General features: G+C 43.2%; 1 protein-coding gene across 1 annotated transcript in view; it reads left to right on the top strand.

Annotated features, from left to right (window-relative positions):
* Positions 1–8746: 8746 nt before the first annotated feature.
* MTMR2 (myotubularin related protein 2) overlaps positions 8747–25125 on the top strand; it is a 67057-nt gene continuing 50678 nt past the window's right edge. The window contains exon 1 of the mRNA XM_008060138.1: positions 8747–8826. The gene's annotated coding sequence lies outside the window, so the exon portion shown is untranslated. The remainder of the gene's footprint in view (positions 8827–25125) is intronic.

Genomic DNA, 25125 nt, shown 5'->3' with positions numbered 1-25125 from the left:
GCCACCGCAGCCTCGACCTGCTGGGCTCCGGCGATCCTTCCGCCTCAGCCTTCCAAGTAACCGGAATTACAGGCATGTGCTACCACGCCCGGCTATTTTTTGATTTATTGTAGAGATGAGGTCTCACCAAGTTGCCCAGGTGGGTCTTGAACCCCGCGGGCTCAAGCAGTCCACTCACCTCAGCCTCCCAAAGCGTGGAATTACAGGCTGAGCCACTGAGCCCGACTAGTTTAAAGTTTATATATACATTTTAACTTTATACACAACTATGTGACTGACATACGACTTTGGGAAAACTAAGAACTCTTTGAGAGAATTTTGGTCATAGTAGACTAGCCTCATCTACTCTGGACAAAAATGTGACTCCCTGTTTTCCATAAGAGAATGCTAGCTTTCATAAGTCTTTTTTGGGAGGTAGAAAAATAACATTTATTGAATATTTACTTAATAGAAGTTACACTGCTAAGTTTTTTCATGTTTTTTGTTTCATTAATCATCATGCCTGTTTGTGGCAATCCCTTTAATCAGCAAGTATAATAGATGCATTGTAGACACTTGTCAGAAAGCCTGATTTTAAACTTAATCTAGGCTAACTATCACAGGTGACTTTAATACATAGCCAGAGTGAACTGCCATGGTTAATGCTGTGTGCGTCTATCTAGATTAGAGTTTTATTTTTGTTTTGTTAGCCTATGATAAAGCAGGATACTGATGTTTGAACTGTGTTATCTCAACCTTGTGCAAAAATGATGCCCTTAAATTGTAGGGTTTTTTTTTTAATGCTTTCTGCCTTTATGTAGAGGAATAATTGGGAAATTGCCTTGTGGATTTGTTTTGATGTCTCTTGCAAAATAATAGTTAATAATACCACTAAGTGTGTCACAGAATGTCTTTCACACAATAGATTGACACAAATTTCTGCTCAGTTTAGCTACAGAAAATAGTTTATGCAAAAGCTTATGTGTGCTCTTTGTGAGAAAAGAGAAACTATATAACTGTATCTTTCTTTTTGGCTTAGCAAAAAAAGCTTGAGTCAAATCCGTGCCTGAGGTCGATCATATCCTCATCTCTGCTTTCTTCAAGTAGTTTTACTGTTACACGAAGTGATGGTGCTTTTACCTGAGCAGATAGTACAAGCTTGACTACCATGTGTGATGTTTATTGATAGCATGCCTTAAATCCCTTCTGGGAGGTAGGAAGAATATCCGTCTGGAGAAGAATGCACCAGCCCATCCCGCCCCCATGTTTTGGCCACCTACAGCCTGTGGCTCACCTGGGCGTGTGCTGGATCCTGTATGCATCTGGAGTCATGTCAGCCGTGCTTTCCTCTCGCTTTGCCTTCTGGCTTGCCCAGGCCTAACGCCTTTGGCTGCAAAAGAGCGTGTGGTCCTTTGGGTGATGTCCGGGGAGTAGTGTGCTGGTCAGCTGCAGCTGTGTCACCTTGCATCTGCCTGAGGGGTGGTTTCCTCGGCTCATCGTGCTGGGTGCTGCCCTGTGGCTCGGGATGCTCAGCACGCTCGTGTCCCCTGCTCGTCGTGTCCCTTCTTCAGGGTGTCCGCCCGCAGAGAGGGAGTGCTGTGAGCTGCTCACTTCAGCACGTCGATGGGCCAGCTGCTTTCCATGGTTTAATTCTTGTGGGCCTGGCGCTGGTTGTTGATGGCTTTATAGGATGCTGATAAAGCAGCACCCAGGTCAGATGTGAGGGCAAGGGCAGGCCTGGGCCTCGGAGCTGTGGTGAGTTACCCTGCAGGGCTTGGCCCTGTGTGAACAGGCTGCTGTCGTCTCCTGACTTTCCGGTACTCAGTCGTGCGTGAGTGTCACGCGTGCTGCGGAGCGGGTTCCTTGGTCCCTTTTGCTGTGGCCATCCACTGAGGAGGTATGTGGGGCTGCGGAGGAGCGCAGGGCCATCCGGTGAGAGGAGGGGTGGCCGAGTGTGCACCGCGAGCCTCACTTGTTCCCCTTGGAGGGAGTTAGAGGGTTTTCTTTCGTTGAGTTTGGCATGAAGAGTCACAACTTCACATTCATGCTGAAGTTATTTTTCGGTGGTGCTTCTTGACATCCAGAGCTGATTGCACTGGCCGTGTTCCCTGTAGCCCAGTCCTGTGTCCGCTGGGGTCCCGCCCGTGTCTCCATCTCCTCTCTTCCTCTCCCCAGGCCTGTGCGTTTCATAACGGGGTCCTTCCCTTCTCCCCTCCTTTTCCTCCCTCCCTTGCTCTTCATTACCTTGGCTCCTTTTTCTCCAACTTATCTTCTCAGTAGTTTTATTTCATATATGTTTCTCTAATCTTTCATATAGTCTCATGATTTTGTTATTCTGGGCACACACTTGTTTATTCCAGATTATTTCAACCAAGGTTTCTGTTATATATAATCAATAGCATTGATGAACCTTTTATATTTACATTTAAATCACATTAAAGAGTCCAGCTGGGTGTAGTGACTCCTGCCTGTAGTCCCTTATTGTGGGTGAATGAGGCAGGTGGATTGCTTGAGCCCATGAGTTTGATGCCAGCTTGGGCAACATAATGATACCTTGTCTTTACAAAAGGTAGACAAATAAAAACTTTAAATAAAATAACCAGGCGTGATGGTCCATGTCTGTCTTCCCTTCTACTCAGGAAACTGAGGTGAAAGGATCGCTTAAGCCCAGGCGGACGACTCTGTGGTGAGGTGTGATCATGTCACTGCACTCCAGCCTGGGTGTCAGGGTGACACTCCGACTCAAAAAAATAAAAGTCAAAATCAAACAGATACACATATTATACTCAAAGTCATCATCAACTGATTGTGTTTTTAAATTGCATTTCTTCCTTAAAATTGTTGTCATTTACAAACAGCACATTCTGGTTTTCTAATAGCCTATGAATTTGATTTTACTTATAGCCTGGAGAGGCAGAAGCTATTCCAGGATTTCTAAGATGCATTTTGTTTCAAGGTCTCCTCTTTTGTCTCAGCCTCAAGGTTAGTTAGAAGTCATACGTTGGCAGGGAATGTTCTTTTGGGAGGTTTTTCAGGAGTGGTCCGGGGTTTGTGTACAGCCACAATCACACATTCTCACCCATTGCCCTTGTGACTCTGGGCGTGTCCTCTGAGACGGCTGGCAAGATTAGGGGTAGGAACCCTTGCTGCAGAACAAAGTGAAGCTGCCAGGTGGAACCTGTAACTTTCATATCATTGTTAGCACCTTGCCTCAGACATTGAACAGTAGATTAAAAATTTCTTATTTTGGACTTCATTATTCAGGGACCCAAAAGAGCTTTAGAGTTCCCTTAGATAAGACCCAGTTGTGAAATAATCACTAGTCAGTTTCTCGCTTTGTAAAAAGGGACGTTGAAGGAGATTAACGACGGATCCTAAGTGTGTAGGTAGAACTGATGTGGTCGGGTCCTGTGTGCTTCTCCTCCTCCCCGTGCTGTCGTCATAAGCTTTCTTTAGTGTAGACCAGGAGCATCAGCATCTCCAAGAGTTTGTTAAACATGCAGATTCTTGGGCCCACCTCAGGCCTAACTGGGTCCAAAGCCCTGGGACGAGGCAGTTGTGTTTTAGCAAGCCTTCCAGGTGGTCCCGGTGCATGCTGAAGGTTGAGAACCATCACTCTGAATCTTTTGCTAACTGGTGCCTTGCAACGCTGTCCATGTGAGCTGAAACAGCCCACGTTGAGGTCTGTGCTGGAGGTCATGGACGCCTGTTACTTGAGAACGTTTTTGTAAAGATGATGACCGAAGTGGTAGAAGGTGAAAATCATCTCTTGCTGATTTATTATGTCTGATTTCTGGGAAATTTCCTGAGGTTTTTCTTTCTCAGTCATGAGTAGCACAAATCATACTACATGTTTTAGGCCTTTTCTTAGACACAGATCCTTAGTGAAATAGATGAGTGGAAATGAGGGTTTAAAAAGAAGTGCAGCCGGGCTCGGTGGCTCAGCCTGTAATCCCGCGCCTTTGGGAGGCTGAGGTGAGTGGATTGCCTGAGCCCGCGGGTTCGAGACCCGCCTGGGCAGCGAGACCTCATCTCTACAATAAATCAAAAAATCAGCCGGGCGTGTTAGCGCATGCCTGTAATTCCGGCTACTCGGAAGGCTGAGGCGGAAGGATCGCCGGAACCCAGCAGGTCGAGGCTGTGGTGGCCGGGAGCGGCCACTGCACTGCAGTCTGGGCGACAGAGTGAGACTCCAACTCAAAAAAATAAAAATAAAAATAAAAAATAAAAAGAAGTGCAGCGGACTCTTGAACAACACGGGTTGGAACTGCTTGGATCCCGCATTGGTGGATTTTCTTCTCTGCCTCTGCACCCCAAGACAGTAAGACCAACCCCTCCTCTTCCTCCTCCTCTTCCTCAGCCCACTCAACAGATGGGGATAATGAGCTTCATGATGCTCCATTTCCGCTTAGTGAAAGGTAGATATATTTTCTCTTCCTTATAATTCATGTTCTCTTCTCAGCTTACTTCATTGTTAGAATACAGTGTATAAAACATGTTACCTGATAAATACATGTTCATTGACTGTTGATGTTATCAGTAAGGCTTCCAGTCCACAGTAGGCTATTAGTAAAAGTTTTAGGGAGTCAAACTTATACATGTCTTTTCTGCTGCTCAGGGGAAGGGCTGGGCAATATCCCAACCCCCGTGTTGTTCAAGGACCAACGGTGTTATAAAGAAGCAAACTTTAAAAGAAAGAAAGAAAAAAGCAATCTTAGGAGGCCATCAATTGAGCCAATAAAATCCAGATTATAGCCAAAGGAGGGAAATAACCTGGATACAGATGCCCAGAAAGCAGTAAGTTTATTTTGGAAAGTTTCCAAGTTAATGCTATTGTATTCAAAATCACCAAGGCCAAAGATTGCATGTGATTCAGGATGTGAGTAGTAGAAATTCTCCAGATTTTAGCATGGAATATTTTTCCTTTTTAAGAAAAATGGTTTTGGATATGTGAAGCACTTGCTATCTTTGTGTCTACTGTATGACTTAGTTACGGCAGTGGATAGTATTAAACAGTATTAGTGAGATGATAGTCAAAGATAGGGAGTGATTGTTGTAAACCTTCTCTCCTGAGAAGTCAGGTTAAAAGTGGAACTCTAAAAAAAAGGTGACTTTGCTTTGAAGTTATTAAAATAAAGGGAATGTGAAAGATCCCTCTTAATGAAAATAATGGCTTCAATTCCCTTTCCTATAGCTTTGTTACACAGAATTAATTGTGCTTATCCCTTCTGACATGTTTCTGTATTTGCACCAGTGTTGTCACCTCGGTAGACCATGAATGAGCAAGCTTCATCGTTATTCCTTCGCTAGGTTCATGGGACCCATGGCAGTAATCACGGATGAATTTTCATTCTTGCAAAGGCTGTTTACTTCATATGAATAAACTCTTGGACTCTTTAAATACTTTTTAGTTCGAATTAAGTAAGGGCAGATACTGTGTTTTAAATATATTTTAAATTAACTTTCAACCAGGTGCAGTGGCTCACCTGTAATCCCAGTACTTTCAGAGGCTTAGGTGAGAGATCACTTGTATCTGGGAGTTCAAGACCAGCCTGGTTGACATAGTGAGACCTCATCTGTGTGTGTGTGTGTGTGTGTGTGTGTGTGTGTGTGGAACCAAAAACGAAAATTGGCCAGGCTTGGTGGTGCATGGCTATGGTTCCAGCTGCTGGGGGGAGGCTGAGGTGGGATAATTGCTGGAGCCCTGAAGGTTGAGGCTGTGGTGAGCCAGGATCATGCCACTATACTCCAGCCTGGGTGACAGAGTGAGACCCTGTCTTAAACAAAGCAAAACAAAACAAAAATTAACTTCAAAAATATGTTTTCATAGATACACTTCAAAAAAATCTAAATACTGTCATTTGGAAAATTCCTTTTTTCAAAGGTAGAGTTTTTGTTTAGCAGAGTATAACAGAGCACTCAAACTAGGCAGTGGCATAAAACATGTGATGTTTATTTCTTTTTCTCTTGCTGGAAGCCCAGAGATAGTTAATACAGCTCTGGTCGGGTAGATGTGAAGTATCACGGACCCAGATTGTTACTGTCTCACAGTCCTGGGTTGCCTCGTGAACCAGAACCCTGTTGGAGCTCCAGCCATTGCATCTTCGGGAGGAGGGAAGAAGGGCGTACTCCCTCTTTTTAAAGGATACTTTTTTGACGGTCACACGTAGCTTTTTAGCTTATATCCAGTTGGCTAGAATATGGTCCCACGGCTGTACCTAACCACAAGGGAGGCTAGAATAAGGTCTCTCTGGGAGGCCTTATACTGAGCTAAAAATGGGAGGTTCTGTCACTAAGGAATAAGAGAAAGGGCATTGGATACATTAACAGCTTTTTCTATTGTACATAAACAAATCACTTAAAAGCAAGAAGGAAACAAACAAGCAAGCAAACAAAGACAAAAGCAAGAAGGACATTTTCCACTTGCAGTCTGTAACCACTCCCTTTGCCAGAGGTACTCTTAGATATGCAAATGCAGTGGCCCAAACAGAAAACACTGAAAGAGGAAGGTCGCGTATTGTAGCAGACCTGGGAAGAGAACTGTAGCCCAGAACACTCTGAACTCTGAGTTTTTTTTAAGGTCTTTGAGACTTTCAGGTCAGTGGGCCAGAGTGTGGAGCCATTGCTGCAGGTAAGATGCAAAGAAATTAAATCGAAAGATATAGTTTATTTAGAAAGCAGATTAGAGAGAGAGAGGAGATTCATGTCCCCAAGATTAGAGAGGGGGTGGGAGCTTCAAGAAAAGCTTGGCCTTGACTGCTTGAGGCTGAATGCTTTTAAGGCTTTCCTTTGGTGTGGGTAGGTTGTTAAGGTGATTGGGTGGTGGACTGTTTTACATCATCACGAAGGGGACAGGTAGCACAGGAGCTGTTGCTATGGTGATGGAGTCTGTGTGTCACTAGGTCACGTAGGTCTGCCTTATGACTGGGAGACAAATACTTGGAATAGCAAGGCAATCAGTACCTGGGGAGTTGCAGGATAGTTATCAGTAGCTACCTCTGGGAAACCAGTTCTGTCCTTGGCTAATGATTAGACAGCAAACTAGGTAATTTGCCAAGAAAACATGACAGAACTGAGCCATTTAAAGTGACTGCTCTTTAGCTAAAGTGACTCTGTTTTGGACTTTTGTCCTTTCAACTTTCACTTTTTTGTGTCTTGTCTTGGGCCAGATTTTTATAACCCTAACCTAGAACTATAACGTGAGAGAGACACATTTAATAATTGCTATATCCTTCAGTGATGGGCCAATAGAAGTCAAGTGAAGAATGACTGCTGTGCTATCTTAAAATTCCATGTTAAGAGCTCAGAGAGTCACATGGTGAGGGATGCCTTAACTCTGTCTCTCCATCTGGACGTCTGTTTCTAAGCCTTGTATCCGTGGGTTTTATGTCCTAGAATACCTCATCTGGTTCTACTTAGGTCCTTTCTCTCATTTTGTTTCTAAGGGTATGTTCTCCATAAAGGAAATAAAGCTGACCATTTTAGACCATTTTAGTTTGTGAATGCTCTGCCAGCATTTTGTGTGTGTTTTTGTATCCTTGACCTAAAAATTTTATTGAAAATCTAGGGAAATCAGTGTCTTATGTATTCTTTTGTCAGTAACTTAAATGTTAATGTTTTGAGCATGTAGTTTCAAACATCAGGCGTTTAATCATTTGGGAGTGGGCAGAGGAGGGGAGATCAGTCTCCTCTGGATTGATAAAACTTTGATCCATCGGCTTCGAGGGTTTGACAGGCGTACGTCACAGCCATTCCTCTTCTCAGCAGAATTGCTTATACTGATAGCAGCGAGTGAGCTGCTGTTCAAGCAGGGAGGAGGCTATGTCAGGAGGTTGTGCCTCAGCCAGAGGGAAAATAACTGGCTGATGACAGGCATGGTTACAAGCCTTAATTTTCTTGAGCTGAGCCAGCAAAGGTAGGGATCACAATTTCAAACTGAGTGTTCCTAATAAGTCCTGGGGGAAAAAAACAAAGAATTTGTATGGTACTGCTGTCCTTTGTTACTAGTATCAGTTAACATTCTCCCATTATTACCAAAGACAGTACCCCAGTATAGAAACACTTGAGATAAGACGTGCTTTCCAATTAGTAGACCATTATAGTAATAAATTAATTAAATTAATAGTATTAACATTAAGTACAACAATAATAATAATAGCACTTAATATTTATCACATGTTTACTATGTACTAGACATGGTGCTAAATCCCTTCTATGCATTTTCTCATGTGGTCCTCATAACTGTATAAAGTAAACAGTATTAATGTTCCCATTTTACAGATTAGAAAACTGAAGATTAGAGAGAGCAGTTTGACATTGACGTTGAGACTGTTTGACTGCAGGCTCTGTGGGCTGCAAAGAACGGATCACGCCTGAAGATCTGGTGCCAGGTCCAGGCCAGAGCCCTGTAGCTCAGGGTAGTCCCTGGGCACATTGAGGACTTTACCTTGGCTGGAGAAGGACACAGGTGCACGGTGCATTCACGCATTGAGGGTCCATATTTGGAGAGAATTTTGTCTAGCTTTGAATATATTTTTCTTCTGATAGAAAATAGTTTGCCTTTTTTGCCCCTTTACTGATGATTAAGAGAATAGTATCATTTCATTCAAAAGAGCAGTTTTACATTTTAAAGATAAGGTAACTTATGAAGCAAGTCAATGTAATGCCCAAGCCTCCCCACCCCTCCCTTCCCTGCAGGCGTTACATAGTAATTTAGAATACTTTAGGTTTTCTTAAATTGCTGAATCCCCCTAAGTTCCTTTGTGTTTGTTTTCAGTTAATGTGTTAAGAGCCATTGACATTTGAAGATCATCAGAAGTGAAGATAAAACATCTCAAAAATTATAATGTAAGTGAATGGGAAAATGCAGATAAAAATGGACAGAAATCAGCATTGCCGACAGCGTTTCTGGAATCCATATGTTATCCCAAATGTAATTTGCACATATGAGTAACCAGTGACTTCAGACTTCAGTCCTGATTCCAAGTACCTGCTGTGAGATTCTGTGTTCTCTTCTACCTGGGGAAAACCATTACCAAGTTTTAGCCATTCAGTACTTTTCTGTCAGAATTCCTTTGGGCGCCTCGGTGCTGTTTTCTTCCTTTTCCTCCTTAGTGCTTTGCAGCTTCTTGAGGAGAAGATGACAGGTGTTCATGTGATATGTAAAATTGTCTGTAGAGACTAAGGTCTTTGCTTTCCAGCTGTTGATTCATGTTGTGTGTGCTTCCCAAGTCCAGTCTTGCTACGTTTGTGTGCTTCTTCGCCAACGATATGGCCAGTTAGCTAGCCAGCCTCCTCTCGTCCTCCCCGCTTCTTTCTTTGCCTGTTCCTTCCTCTTCTTTCCCTTTGTCCTCTCTGTGAGTGTTTGTGTAGCATCACTGTGTCCTGAACACTGTGCTAGATCTTGAATTCCTAAGAGCTTGGTGCTGAGACGAGGAGTATCGTGTTACGCTCTAGGCGCCTTAGAGTCATCTGAGTAGTGTCTCTCAAGCTTGGCTGAGACCCACCAGCGTATTTCTGTGGTCAACGTTCAGCTTCCTAGGTTCCAGCCCAGACATCCTGAATCATCGGGAACGACATCAGGAAGCTGCACTGACAAATCTGAGAACCACTGACTCAGATGCTCTTTGAATCCTAGGCCTGTTCCATAAGTTTGCAGATGAGTGAGGAGGGATCTAGGAATTCTGATACTTTACCCAAGGCACCTGATGGTAGAAGACTTCCAAAGGTGGTGGTTGTCTCTTCAGATCACGGAGCTGTCGAGCACCAGGATGCTCTCCAGACTCCCAGTTCTCAACTTTCCCAAGCAACATTTTTGTTGGTCTCTACAGCTTTATACAGCTCCATTGTTTTGTTTACTTATTTAAAATATGTAAGCCCCAGTGTGGTAGTGTCTTCATTGTATTTCATGCCTATGGAACTCTCCCCTCATACCATCTGTCAGGTTATAACCAATCTGTTACCATTCCTATAAAAAATGACTAAAAGCACATTTGGGTTGTGTGCACGGAAAGCGGTGCTCTATATCTTTATCTGTACTTGGATACGTGACTGATTCTGATTTTGAAATTGTTAGGTGGTAGACTTGGTGGAAGAAAAAAAAACAACAACCCTTTTTTTGCTATCTGTGTTATTATTCCCACCTGGATTTTCAGTATTATACTTAGGAAAAGGAGGAGCTGATCTCATTTTGAAGGAAGCAGTAGGCACAGATTTCATAGCACTTTGCAAATAGTAGGTGCTTGGTGAACCGTTTCATAAACAGTTTACTGTTAAAACTTTGCTTTTTCCATTGGAGTCTCTGAAGAACATGATTACTAGTGGTTTTATTTGCTTTGTACAGAATCTGATGCTTTCTTATACCGAGACAGAAGCCTTAAATAGTTGAAATTATTTTATTTATGTTTATAATATTATATCTTTATAGTGGATATTCAGTTTATCTCTGAAGGACATAAATTTTCTAAAGTATTTTTTGAACTATAAGAGATCGAATGAATTTTAGTAGTGTGTGTATTTTGAATTGCATTGTGTATGGTATATTGATAGTTACGAACTGTAACTCTATGTTAGTATATGTAGTTTCTCTGATTTTTTGGAAATATCCTATAATTCTGAAATCACTAGGAAGTTTAACTGTAAAATACCATTGTTCCATTTTTCTGGCTGTTTTGATACACAATTTTAATTATATGATTTTAAAAAGTCACCGTAAAATAGTATATTTATTTCTAATAAACTTATATTTTGCAATTATAAGTGTTCTTTTCATTAATATGTTTTATGCTCTTTTTGTAACCATAGAATGAAAATAGAATCAAAATCATAAATATAAGAGCTTTAAAAAGGAAGCTTATCTATTATGTAGTCTAACTCTTTTATTTTTTATCTTGGACACAAGTAAAGGGACTTGGCCAAGAGTGGAAGTTGTATATGCATGTTAGAATACTCTTGTGAACAAACAGAATGGCATTTATTGTATTTCTATGATGATATGTGTGAAATGCTTTGAAAACAGTATAGTGTCACTCATATAATTTATTTTTACTGTTATGATAATATATATGTCCGCTGAGTTTCCTTGTGATTTGATTGAAGATGTTTGTAATTGTTTAATTTAAAAACAGAAGAAGAAATGCATGTGATTATCACTTGGCTTGTTCCCTTATTTCCTGTGTTTAGGTTTTATTGAGTCTTCTTTGAATGTGTGGTACTAGAATGGGTACCATGCAGTTTGCCCAAATTTCTCTTCCACTGTGAATGAGTCTCAGTGAGGAATGCAGATTGTCACCTTAGATAACGGCACAAAATACTCAGGATGGCACTTCTATGTTCAAAGGCTTCTGCCAGCAGCTTTTTGGAAGAAAATAATGAATGAATGAATGAATGAATATTCAGAATTATTCTTCAGTGTAGTCAAAGAAGCTAATAGAAAAGTGCACACATTCTGGCATCGTGTTGTTTTTATAGGTACAGAGCTGTTCCAGGTATGTGATCTCAGTTGTTTCTCATGAAAACCCTGGTAAGTAGGACCTCATTTGGCAGTAGCTGAGACCCAGAGAAGTGACATGGTTGTCCAGTGTTCCTGGGCTATTTTTTTTTTTTTTTTAAGGCTGGACTCTCACTCTGTTGCCCAGGCTGGAATGTGGCACCATCACAGCTCACTGCAACCTCGACCTCCTGGGTGATCCCTCCGCCTCGGCCTTCTGAGTAGCTGGGACTACAGGTGCGCACCACCATGCTCGGCTAATTTTTTGATTTTTTTGTAGAGATGAGGTCTCACTATGTTGCTCAGGCTGGTCTCAGACTCCTGGGCTCAAGCCGTCCTCCTGCCTCTGCCACCCAGAGTGCTGGGGTTGAGACGTGAGCCCTCGCGCCCGGCCCAGCAGTCCTGCTTTCAACAGATGAAACAGGAACTTGAGTTTTGGCTTTTAAGGCCGCGCTGTTTTATTGCCCGACCTAGATCATGACATGGAGGTGACGGGGCCCACGGGGTGCGCACTTGGCTGTTGAAGACACCTTCTGAGTGTTGGGACGTTGTTGGCAGGCCCATCTGGCTCTGCTTCCTCAGGCCTAAGTTTTCCATGTGTCCTTCTCTTTAGAAGTCTGACTCATTTCTACTCCTAAAATTCTTAGAAGAAATGTCAGTCATCTTAGATCAAAGCCTCATTCTCAGCGTGTCTGTGTTTGAGTGTTGACGTGTGTGAAAGCACAGGGACTGTGGTCTTTAAAGAACAGCGGACTGCATCAACTCGAAAAGTGTGACACGGCCCCGCCCTGTAGTGAGATGTCTCGATCCCTCCTTAGTTCTGGGTTCTCAGCTCTGCCTCTTGACCGTGACTCTGGATGGGCCACGTGCTTCTCCTGAGCCTCGATTCTCTTCTCTGGAGAAAGGAGGCCCTGCTCTCCCTGCTCTCCCATCTTACAGGATCTTTGCCAGACCAAGACGGCTGGTGATGGTGAGCTTTGAGGATTCCACATACATTGATTTATTTAATCCTCCTAGCAATCCTGTGAGGCGTAAGAATTGTCATGGTCTCCACTTTTAGATGTGGAAACTGCGGCGTGGAGGGGTCAGGTGACTTCCTCAAGGGCACACTGAGTGGAACCAGCATTCAGTGCCAGAGACCCATCCCCAGAGCTGTGGTGTGAGTGGAAGGGTAGGTATGTGAGAGCACCTGGATGTTTGTAAAAGGCTGTGGTCATAGAAAGCATTGTTACTTTAAAAATATTTTTAAAGATGGTTGTTTCCTCATTCTTATCATGGAAATAGAAAAAAGCAACGGAAGCAAGAAAGTAGAATGACTTCTGATTTCTAACAGCCAGCTAATCTGGTAAAGAGGGAACCGTTTTCGGATGATGGAGGGTGCCCTCGCCAGGCACCAGTTGGTTTAGTTTAACTGCTCTGGCTAGAAAGAGAAAGACTTTGAATGCTCCGCCCTTCTTACTGAATGTTTAAACTTAGTGACTGAAAGAATAAAAAGCCACTTGGGTTAACTTCACTTGTGATGTTGAGGTTTGTGTGGAAAGTTGTAGCTTCTTACATTGAGAGGGTAGTGAAAGATTAATAGTGATAATCAGCTTTGCTTGTCTTGGAAAAACAAAATATATCTATTTCGATAGCCAAGAGAATGGATATGTGACTTTCTGACTTTAATGATGTATTCAGATTTGCATGGTGAGGTGAGAAAATTACATGAGTGGTCATTTATCAAGATTACTCATTTCCGTGTGTTTTCTGTAAACAGGCTGAGCAGGTGTTAGTGACTAGATGAGCTCCCCTCTTTGGGTGTTTCTGCCTTAGACTTTATTTGGAATGGAAGTATTTATTTCAGATATTGCGCTTTGAGCTCTAACAGTCTGACCAAGTTTCAGTTTAGTGTGACATTTCTCTCAGTTAACTGAAGGAAAAACAGCAGCTTCCCTCCAGGCTGTGCATGAATCCGTGTTTTAACTTAAGCTGTTGTCTGACTGGTGCTGGCCTTAGTCCTTCCTGTTTTCCAGGTCCACCCCCGTCTTCCATGGACATGCTCATTTTGACCAGAAGACTTTGGCTTTCACCTGTTTTTTTAAAATTTAAATTTCCAGATAAGATATTTGAAGAAACAATACTCTAAGAAAAAAAAAAAAAGACTTGTGAACTATTTTCTATGCAAACTGGTTGTTCAGGCTTGCTACTGCTTTATCAAATAATATGCCCTGATTTTTAGTTTAGAAAATGTTAATAGACCTGGAAATAAATTGATAAAAATTTAACTGTGTCCAGAGTCACATGTACCTTGGAACCCTGGAATTTTCTAAACTAAGTGCCAACATGCACCAGTTTAAAGGCTGTCCCAGAGCTCAAATCCCCTTTGTTTCTCTGAATAATACAAAATGTGGTCTCTCGTTTCTGTCAATCAGCTGCCATGATGATAAGCTTATTTATGTCATCTCTTTTATTCTATGGATTAGTTAAGAAATGCAGGGTCTGGCATAGCATTTAAAAATATAATTGAAAACCGTAAATTAATTTGTTTCTGGGGGGTTGTTTTTCTGTTTCGGGTGTCCTGCAACTATTCTGACAATAAGTCTTTTGTATCTCAAATGCTTTATACACACTGCAGTCCTTTTATTATTTTTTTAAATACAATTTTCAACAGAATGACTAATAGCGCATGAACCATGACACTGTAGTGCATTGTCTAAGTATTGAGAGCAAAATTTGCTTTCCTAGAAAAGGTTGCTCACAATCAGAATAGAAGGCACTCTTTCGTGTCTTGGGCAAACATGCTGTTTATGTGTGCTCAGGACATTTCTTACAGGAAAATACTTTTTAAAGGGAATCTTTTTTTCCATGGAATACCGAAGAAAAATGGAATTGGCAGTAAGAGTGAAGCGATTTAAATAAGGCAAGTGGTTTAGATCTTATTGCAATGACTGTGGTCAGTAGAAATGCAGCGTCTCCTGATTCCCTTGGGGACATTTGTTGACTAGGATAAATGAAAAGATAGGCGACTGGTCTCCAAGTTTCCAGGTTTTGAATTAAGAGTGTATACTGTGGGTATGTTTATTTGCATCTCTCATTTCCAGAAATATCTTTACTTTTATGAGAAATGTTTTTATTGAGTTACAAAAGATTAGATTAGGGAAGAGGAATATAAGTGTATGTGTGTGTGTATATATATATAAATATATAAATAAAATCTGTGCTTGAATTTCATTATTGTGAAGTGCCTCCAAGTGTTGGTGTGATTGACAATATGAAGTAGTGATAATTTCATTAACCCTCCAGCAGACCAGTGGAGCCAGAAAGTCTTAGTACTCTGCTAACAGCTACTTTGAAAAATACTGATGGTGAAATTTGTTTTTGTGATTGAATATATCAAACGTCTTGTTCTTAAATATACCAGAAGTTACGCAGGGTGTGTGTGTGTGTGTGTGTGTGTGTGTGTGTGTGTGTGTGTGTGTGTATATAAAATTTCCTTTCGGCTAGGCACGGTGGCTCAAGCCTATAATCCCAGCACTTTGGGAGGCTGAGGCGAGTGGATTGCCTGAGTCCAGGTGTTGGAGACCAGCCCGGGCAACTTGACGAGACCTCATCTCTACAATAAATCAAAAAATTAGCTGGGCATGGTGGCACTTGCCTGTAGTTCCAGCTACTTAGAAGGCTGAGTTGGAAGGATTTCCTGAGCCCAGCAGATCGATGCTGGGGTGGCCATGAGCGTGTCACTGCACTCCAGCCTGGGCAACAGAGTAAGATTCCAACTCAAAAAGAAAAAAAGAAATTTTTTCACTCTAATATTGGTGCTTTGTGTTATGTGAGTCATCAGTTTACTAAAACTTTTAAGTGTAAAAGTCTGTCTATTCAGTTTTTCTTGTGCACATGAAGAGCTAAGTGGAAAGTATTTTTAGGGCCAAGTGCTTTGCTTCATTTTAATTTAATTAGTGTATTTCTTCTTAAAAGTAAACCTTCTGTTCTTCTATTTCTGCAGTGCTATTTGTTGAATGCTTTTTCTCAGTTCAGTATTTAGAACTTTCTATAGATCATGCTTTTTATTTTTATTACAGTCTTATAAAGTAGCACAATCGTTCTGTAAGGAGAGAACTTAGATTAAGTGACCTGCCTGGACTTTATTTGCCAAGTGGTAAAAAGTCTTTGGCTCATGTTTTTTTCTAGTCTGTGTTCCGTGTTGTCATCTGTGTCTCATGTTGTCATTCATGTCCCTGCATTCCTGCTTACTGATACGAGATACTTACACATCTGGCATGTTCATTGGACTGGAAGCCCCTTGAAGACCATGAGTCTGTTCTTCACCTCTGTCCCTAGTACTTGGTACGTTTATGATATATATAGTGTTTGTGGAAGGGAGGGGAGTGCAAAAAAAGAAAAATCCAGGACGTTTTTGCTCCCCAGGTAGAGGGGCTGGTGGGGAGAGCAGGAGGGAGGAAGGCCTAGGTCTGCAGTTGGGGGTGGAAGTTCTCAGGTCTGTCCTTCCAAGGAAGCTGAGGAATGCCTTGGAAGGGGTGGGGATATTTGGAGGTGTTAAGTGAGCTGCTGTGTGGAGACATATTCCTCTGCCCTTGTAGCAGTAACAGGGATGCTGTAAATACAACAGTATTGCGTCAGAGACTATGTCCATAGTAGGTACTGGCATTCATTTGTTTAGGCTTAATTTTCTTAATTTGCAAGTTTCTCAGGAATGTATGTAACTAAAAAAAAGTACACCATGAAGAAGAAAGAGAAGTGGAGAGTGCTTTATCTTATTTACTGGTACTATTCTGAGAAACAGAGTAATTCTTCTACCCATAATGAGTTTGTATCACTTTGTTCACCTGAATGGTACACTCAGGAGTAGTAGAACTCTTGAGACCAAAAGCCAGGAGCCTTGCTTTAAGGGATAGTGTAGCAGAGTTTGAAAATGCATTGTATTACAGTAAGAGCAAACCAGTAATTATGTGGGAATGACTAAGAGTCAGATGGTGGGATTACTGTTTTGATCTTGTGGTGGAAAGAAAACTGTCGCTCTGGCTGAGAAAGTGGCTAGGCTGTTAGAAATGAGGATGACTTGTGCTGTAGTGTATTATGCCTCTCTTCCCGAAGCCTTTGTAGAACCAGAACTTGACATTTAAATAATATTGACATGACTCCTTTTATTTAGCAATTGGGAATAGTATAATTTAGGATAGAATGATGGGTCCAAGAGAGGGGACTCTTAGAATGACTTCTCATTGATTAACAGTGTTTCAGCTGCCAGTTATACTCTGATCAATTTTGTTGTTTTTGAGAAATGTTTTCTCTAGAACTACTTTATTAATTTTTAAGGGGTATATTTTGTTTATACATATTTTTTGGCATAGCATACTTTTACTTAATTTTAGTAAAGATGTTAATGCTCTTGAGGGTAGGAATTATGTTTTGCCTACTCTTGAGGTATTATGCTTGTTTTTGTTGCAGAATACACTTAATTCTCCATTATTCTGCATCTTATTAATTACTTTCAAGTCATCTGGGTCCTGGGAATTTTCTGTATATTTATGGATTAGATATTTGAGCCTTGTGTATGGTTTTTTATACCTCCATTAAAGGATTTATGTGAACAGAAGGGAATCATGATTATAATTTAATTTTATTTCTTAACCACTCTGGACAGAAGTACTCACACTAATTGGGAATAAGTAACAAATTTTTATGATGTGACACCTGTGTAAGAGACCTTTCTATGGGGCATGTTTATGCAATGTAATTAAGAAATGATGTCGAAGGACAAGTCTTAAAATCACATTTTCAAACAGGACAATGGTTGAGCTTATGAGCATGTGCGTGCATGTGTTGGGGGAGAGAATTGGGGGCATTTGACTATCAAGAGATGAAGGGATATTAGAAATGGTAACGTCTCATTTGGCAGTTACTTCTAGTATCTGGAGCTGTAACTCTTCAGTTCATCTGGGAGCCTAGGATTTTGTTCTCTGGGTCAGTCTGGATTTGAACTTCGAGACTATGTTGTGTAGCGACTCTGCCCCTCAAGTCTTCTTCTGTGGCCTTTGAATGTCTCATTTTCCCAGCACTTCCCGCTCCATTTGGAGACAACTGTCATGATGCTAAAAGACCTTGTGGGATTTAGGGGATGGATGTTTGTGTAGCCTGTCAGTTAGGTGGGATGTGGCTACTGGAGAACTGGAGAATGTTTGGCTTGAAAACATAGCTCTGTTCCTCAGTTAAGCATACATTGAGGATATCACTCTCTTTCTTTCTTTCTTTCTTTTTTTTATGGCAGGAAGAGGAGGCTGCATTTAGTGATTGGAAAAGTCTATTTGGACTAGGAATCATGCATCTTTATAGATCATCTTTTTGTTTGTATCCTCAAATTCTATACTGTTAGGCTTTTTTTGAAAAACATGATGTGATTTTTTTTGACATTTTGTGACTTTTTCATAAATCTTTTATTTCTAATAATAGATTTGATCTTTTCAAGTATTTAGTGTTTTTCCATAGAAATCAATTATCCTCTCATTTTCCTGTGAATAGATCTGGTCTATTATTTTACTGCCGTCATTTTTAGTATAATGGATGTGTTGAAAATGCTGATTTCAAAAATATTCTGATTTTAATTCAGAAATTTTTTCTGGTAAACAAGCCTGCATTTTGTCAGGCTGGAAAACACAAACTTGCTAGAACACGTTAGCCAAGACCCAGTTGGAGATAGCGCATGTGGATGGCGTGCTGAGGGAGGCGTCTCTCCAGGAGGGGCGGCATCCGCGGAGAGGCCCCTGGGAAAATGCTGCTCGTGTCTCGGCTCCATACGTGTTTGATGCTTGCTTTAAGTTTAGCTTTAAGCATTTCAGCAGTGGCTTAACTTCCCCATTTTGGCACCATTATCAGCTGCAGGGTGCCCGCAATCCACATTTATTTTTGTTTATCCTAGCAGTGGTGTCTACATGGAAGAAGATCACAGTTAGGTGGCAATTTTACATCATTCTGACTTGGTCTGGTGACTCCCCAATGAGAGGCGCAGAGCATGTGCTTCGCCCCCCCACTTTCAATGTGAAACTTAGGTTCTGTGCGGTGAAGTGGTCTCCCTTGATTTTTGAGACCCGATTTTTCTTTTTCTTCTCAAAGCTAAAACTTGCACATCCTGAGTGGAGTGGGGGAGTGGTTTATCTGTGTGTTGGCATTTGCCAAAGTGCCCTCGGCTGTGTTTTGTGAAGGTGCTTTTTAGTGTGGTTGTAGATAGTAGTTCACTACCAATCACTTAACTCTAGACATTCTTTCACTGTCATGAAATACAACAGTAAATAGCATTTGGGATGAACGCAGAAAGGATCTGTGTTTCCAACGGTGAATTCATAGTTGAAACTGGCTGCTAGAGGAGGAATATGAAGTTTCACTCTCTAGACATTACTTTTGTTGAAAGAAGTTGTGTTAATTTTTCTCTGGCAGAGACTATCTGGTTATAGGTAATTTAACTCCTTGCTTTTCTGAGGATCACATTGTTAAGAATCTCATTCTTTGTGATCCTCCAATCCTGTGTTTGACCCCATTCTGCTGCGCTAGAGTTAGTTCTCTGATGGCAGTCAGAGGCGTCCTGTCCCAGCCTTTATTAGGTAAAAGTCATAGTTTACCTTGCTTTGGTGTTTGTGTTTGTCAGATGATGTGCTAAACTCTATGTGTGTGTTATTTTATTTCATTTCTGTAAGTATTGAGCAGTTCTTGGCATATGCTAAGCGCTTAATAAATATTAACTAAGTCATTCAGAAACATTCAGTAAAATTCAACTTTTGAGCTTCTGCTGTGTGCCAGGCATTAGCCTAGAGAAACAAAAGACCGGTGTATTCCACACATTTTTTTCTGTTCCTTTAACACTTTATTGAGACATAATTTGCACACTATACTGCTTTTTGCCCATTGAAAGAGTATAAGTGAATGTTTTCTAGTGTATTTGTAGGGTTGTGCAGCCAGTCCCACAGCCTAATCTTTGCACGTTTTCATTCCTGTAGAAGAAACCCTAACCTGTTAGCCCGTCCCCCACTTCCCCCACCCCCCGCAACCCTGAGCAGCCACTAACCTACTTTTTGTCTCCATGGATGTGCCCATTCTGGACATTTTATATGAGTGGAATTTTACAGAATGTGGTCTTTTGGTTCTGATTTCTTTCACTTAGCATAATGTTTTCCAAGTTCATTCATGTTGAGGATTGTTCAGTACTTCGTTTTTTTTCATGGCTAGATAATGGTTGGTTGTGTGCATCACACCACATTTTATTCACCTGCTCATTAGCTGATGGACATATGGGTTGTTTTCTCTTTTTGGCTATTGTGAATGACTCTGCCATGGAGCTTTGTGCACAAGTTTTTGTGGACATATGTAGTCATTTCTCTTGAGTGTGTGTACTTAGAGGCGAAATTGCTGGATCATATGGTGACTTCATCTCAATACTTTTTAAAAATTATTGCCCTCCTAAAGAGTATTTTTAGAAATTATTTCCCCCAATTGTTCTCTTCAGCCTTGAAAGTATGAGACCACAAATTACTGTATGTCATTTTGTGTACTGTATATTTATCTGTGCTTTATGCATAAAAAGATTAAGATTTTTTTTTTTTTTTTTGCTTCATTGGAACAAAATCCCTCCCTTTGGGAATACATGGTCTAGACACTGTGGATACAGTCGTGAACAAAAACAGAACTTTAATCCCTCAAAGAGCTTACGTTTTAAGATGATGGAGTGGGAGGAAATGTGGGAGACAGACAGTAAGCACAGAAGCAAAGCAAAGTGTGTGTCGGGCGGTGATGAGTGCTCTGGGCAGAGGGAGGTAGGGGTGGGGTGGAGAGGGAGTGGGTGGGTGTCGTGGTTGATTTTTTACCCATAACATGGCCAGGGGGAGACTCGCCAAGGCAGGACTTGAGCAGAAACGCCGAAGGAAGTGAATGCAAAATGAAGGGGGTCTTCAGGCCCGAGAGCTCTCGGTAGCGAGAAGCAAAGATAAGCGAGCATTGATGTGGGCACGCGCCAGGTGGGTCTGCGGACACGCAGGGAGGTGCCTGTGGCCACATGCAGGGAGCACAGGGGAGAGAGCAGTTGAGGCGAGGCCCCGAGGGGAGGGCCAGTGGCGTGTGGAAGGCCCCGCAGGCCCCTGCGAGTACCTGGGCTTTTATTCAGGTGCCACGGAAGGCACAGGGAGGTTCCGAGCCGAGGCTGGCCGTGCCACGCTGGCTGCTGTGTTAAGAGCAGGTGGGGCAGAAGCAAGGAGGCTGGTCTACAGGAAACTGGAGCCGTCCAGGAGGGAGAGGGCATGGTCGCAGGTGGGGTTGGTACAAGTGCCCGGATGCCGGCCAGGGCCTGAAGGTGCAGCCGGTGGCACTTGGTGACTGGCCGAAAGTGGAGTATGACAGAAGAGTTAAAGGTGACTCCCAACTCTTCTTTGCTCAAGAAAGTAGAGGGATAGAATTGAAGGGCCACTTAATAAGATTCAGAAGATGGGTGGAGCTGGTTTTAGGAGCTGGATCTGGTTTTGGGGAGAAATGCAGGTGTTTGGTTTGGGGTACAGTAGACGTCTACTTGGAGGTGCGAAGTAGGTTATTGAAATCTGGAATTCAAGAGAGAGGGCCGGAATAGAGCTGTGAACTTGGGTCCATCAGTGTAAAGATGTTAAGCTGTGAGGCTGGATGAGATTGTTAAGGAAGAGAGGCACACCCAGAGGTGAGAGGTTCGGGACAGACAGTTCAGGGCACTTGACATCCAGAGGTTCAGGGAGGGCGAGAAAACCTTTACTGAGCCCTGTGGGGAGTGGCTGGGGGTTAGGAGGAAAGCCCTAAGAAACTGGGATCCTGGACGCCACCTGGAGAAAGTATTTCCAGGAGGAAGGAGTTAATGACTATGTGAAATGCTGCCTAGAGTTGAGGCCGAAGTATTCACAGTTGGGTTTAGCCAAGTGGAGATTATCGAAGACCTTGACAAGAGCATTTTGTGGGCGAGCTGAAGCCACAGGCCTGACACAAGCGGGTGTCGGAGGGAGTGAGCGATGAGGAGCTGGAAGCCGTGAGTGTGAACGTCTCTTTCAGTGTGTTTTGCTGTAAGGAAGCTCAGAGAGATGCAGGGCTCTGGAGGGATTAAGTTGAGAGCAATAATAAATGTTTCTGTGCTGGTCAGAGCGGTTGAATAGAGAGGGAACATTTTATAAAGCAGGCACCCTCCTGGAGAATTGCTGGAGAGGCTTTCCTGTGTAGAGAAGAGGAGACAGTTGAGTGGAGGGGCTTTAGATGGGAGTATGGGTGATGTCCCCACAGTACGAAGAAGCATGACAGACTGTGGGGGGCGGGAACCCCCCAAGCCAATTATTTTTTGGAGGGCGAGCCCCTTATAGTGCAGGTTTCCTTGCTAGTCGTGTTCTAGGAAACCATCGGCATCAGTGGACCAGCTCGTGTTGTTGTGAGAGGCTGTGTTCGGCTTCAGTGAAATTTTTTTTGGAGACTCTTTGAACGCATTTACCGATTTCACGGTGGGTTGTTTACGAACACACTTGCCCACGCCACGTGAGTGTTCAGTAGTTTTGGACCCAAACGGCATGACCCCCAAGCCCCACCCTCCCTGATCACCCATTCTCACCCCAAGTGACTTTTTTTGTTTCCCTGGGTGAAAAAAGTCCTCAGAAGGAAACGTTTTGCCCATGCGGAAGAGGTGAAACAAAAAAACAGCAGAAGCACTAAAAGCCATCAAATGGATGAGTTTAGAAACTGTTTTGAGCAGTGAAAAAAAGCGTCTCAATTGGTGTATTGCATCAAATGGAGAGACCTTTGAAGAGTCCTTCAAAGTTTAAACATGTAAGAATAAGTACACAGATTTTGGATAAATAAATTCTGGATTTTTTGGGGTCCTTCTTGTATGCGCATAGTTGCACATAGGTTGTAGTTGCAGAAAGTCTTTGATGGCTTCTTTATTTTTGAGTGAAACAGGAAATTAGATGATCTATGAGATTTAGTATGGAGAGAATGATAAGAGGGTGAAGAAAGAAAAGATAATATGCTGTCAAGAAGAATGGGGGCATGTCTGAACTAGGGTGCTGTCATGTTATCTGGCCAGCATTAAGGGCCTGGTTGAATAAGTGGTCATGAATGCACAGTTAGCTCAGGTCACTGTGCTGTGTATTTTTCCCTAGAGTCATTCAACTGTGTGGGCACAGACCTGAAATAAGCAGAAAGTCGGCTTTATCCAGCTTTGGGTGTTTCCAGGCAAGTGCTATGACGTGAACAAGGGAAGGGAGTGATTGTAATTAACAGGCTGTGGTGCCTGATAATCTGGGAAAGCTTATATGAAGTAGTGAGGAGGTAAAGGACAGGTCCTGACGGCACCGAGCAGTTAAAGGTGTTGGCTGGGGTACTAGAGAAAATAAGCTGGTGGTCAGGCAGCAGGAGGTTGGCACTTAAATTAAGGAGGGATTACAGTTAATTGGGAACACCAGTGTTTAAGGTGTGGTCCTGGAGGTGAAGGCTGAGGCAGAGGGGAGGACAAGGTCACTGCAGAAGAGAAGGTCAAGGAACTGAGACCGTGCTGGGTCAGTTGCTGGGTCGTATGGTGACTTGAGTCATCTCAATACTGAGATGGTGTTTAAGCCCGCATTTATGTGGCGTTGGAAGCCCTAAGAGTTGCGGCAACTTTTAGTATTAGAAAGATTAATGGCAAGGCTGACGCTAAATCCTTAGGAAACGAGAGTGAGTGACTTGGAGACTTGTAGGTGACTTCAGCAAAGAGGGGCAGTGTGGGCTGTTGTCTACTGGCTTAGGATTAATGCTTGGGATTTTAGGGTGGAGAGAACGAATAATCTGAAAAGGGCAATGGGGAACAAGCCTCGATTTCTAGGTCCAGTGGTGGGAGAGGAAGATGGAGAGAAAATTAAAGGGCCTGTTCCATTTCAGGAGCAGTGTTCTTAGCAGAATCCAGGCTTTAGGAGGCATAAGAGGTGGAGACCATTTAAGAAAAGCTGAGAGTAAAGGGCATTTTGCTGGTGATTGACCTTGAGATCCAGAAGCACAGGAGTTGGGAGTGAGTGGGAGTTAGGGTCGGAAGAGAGGGTTAGGTCCTGGTGGTTCTGACTTCTTGCGAGAACTGCTAGAAGAAGAGATGAAGGGTGGGATGAAGTTGGTCCTCACAGCTCTTCGCGTGACTGTGGTGAGACTGTCCATGCTGGAGTGGACATGGTGTGGAGGCGGAGGGGGGAATGAGGCCCCGCAAGGAGCACTCCCGTTCAGGGTCCTCCACTTGGCGCCTGCCGGTGGTGCTGGAGGGGCCGAGCGGGAGAGGGAGAGCGGTCTTCCTTCCTCGACCACGTGGGTTTCTGACGCCTTTTCTTTTCTTGGCTCCTGCTGATGGGGGTGGAGGGGTGGAGGACTGGGGTGGGGGTACTGAAATGGGTGGAGCTGAAGGAATGAACTGTCGCATGAAGCAGATATTGTCATCTTCATTTTACACGTAAAGAATCTGAGACTCAGAGAAGTAGGGTACCCCACCTCGGTCACGTGGCTGCTGAGAAGCTTGGGGGGCCGGAGGCCTATGAAGCCATTGGGAGCAGCGGGGTGGATGGAGTTGAGGCACAGCGAGGGTCTGTGAGGCAGCGCCAGGTTACCATGGCCCTTAGTGGCATTCTCTCTCAGCACGCCCCCCCCCCGTGTCGCTTGCGTGCGTGCGTGCGTGTGTGAGAGAGAGAGAGAGACAGACAGACATCTGGCTCTGTCGTTGACTTGATATCATACTCCAGACCTTGTGCTCCACTTCACTGAGCTGTGCTTTGTCTGTAAATGATCTCAGAGGTTTTTTGCAATTTTAATATTCTGTCATTCCCTGATTGGCTGTCAGAATAGTTGGCTAACTGGTGCTTACCCTTGCATTTGAAGGGAACAATTTTAAAAGCTGTTATTTGTCGCAGATCTGGATACTGGGTAGTGTCATGGTAAGGGGCGGGCAGTGGCCCGACAGGATGAGAGTGCGAAGCGCGGCTGCAGAGAGGGTGGCCACCCAGCCGGACGCTTGGACTAGTCGTGGGCATTTGCGAGTGTGAGGCTGCGAAGACTCAAGATCCACGTGTGAAAATAGCCGTGATGTCTCAGAAGGGGATTAAGAAGTGAGAGGAGAGGCAAGGTCAGAGCTCTCAAGAGAATCTAGATTGAAGGTGCAACTGGAAGAACAGAACTTGGAAAAAGAGAATGTAGAAAGCCAGCCAGGATGTTGTAATTACGGTGGAAACTTAGAAGTCCACAAGGACGGCAGTGACGGCAGTGTCGAATGTTGCAGAGGTTATGGGGGGGAGCTGAGAGAAACGGCCCGGGTTTGTTCCCGAAGTCATCAGTGACATCCAGAAAGCAGTGTCAGTAGGGTGGTTGAGGGTGGAGTTCAATTTGAGTGTTGTTATGGTTCTCACGTGGATTTAGGTCATCGCTGCTGAGTTCCTACTAAATGCCCAGCGTTGTGTCAAGTTTATGCATATGTGGTGTTGATCTTGACTTTTTTTGTTTTTTTTTGTTTTTGAGTTGGAGTCTCACTCGATCACCCAGGCTGGAGTGCAATGGCCGCCCCCGGCCACCGCAGCCTCGACCTGCTGGGCTCCGGCCATCCTTCCGCCTCAGCCTTCCAGGTAGCCAGAATTACAGGCATGCGCTACCACGCCCAGCTGATTTTT

This window comes from Carlito syrichta, unplaced genomic scaffold, assembly GCF_000164805.1.
Source record: "Carlito syrichta isolate Samal-C Ts95f unplaced genomic scaffold, Tarsius_syrichta-2.0.1 Scaffold304533, whole genome shotgun sequence".
In the NCBI taxonomy this organism is placed as follows: domain Eukaryota; kingdom Metazoa; phylum Chordata; class Mammalia; order Primates; family Tarsiidae; genus Carlito; species Carlito syrichta.
This window is presented reverse-complemented; position numbering and strand designations above follow the sequence as displayed.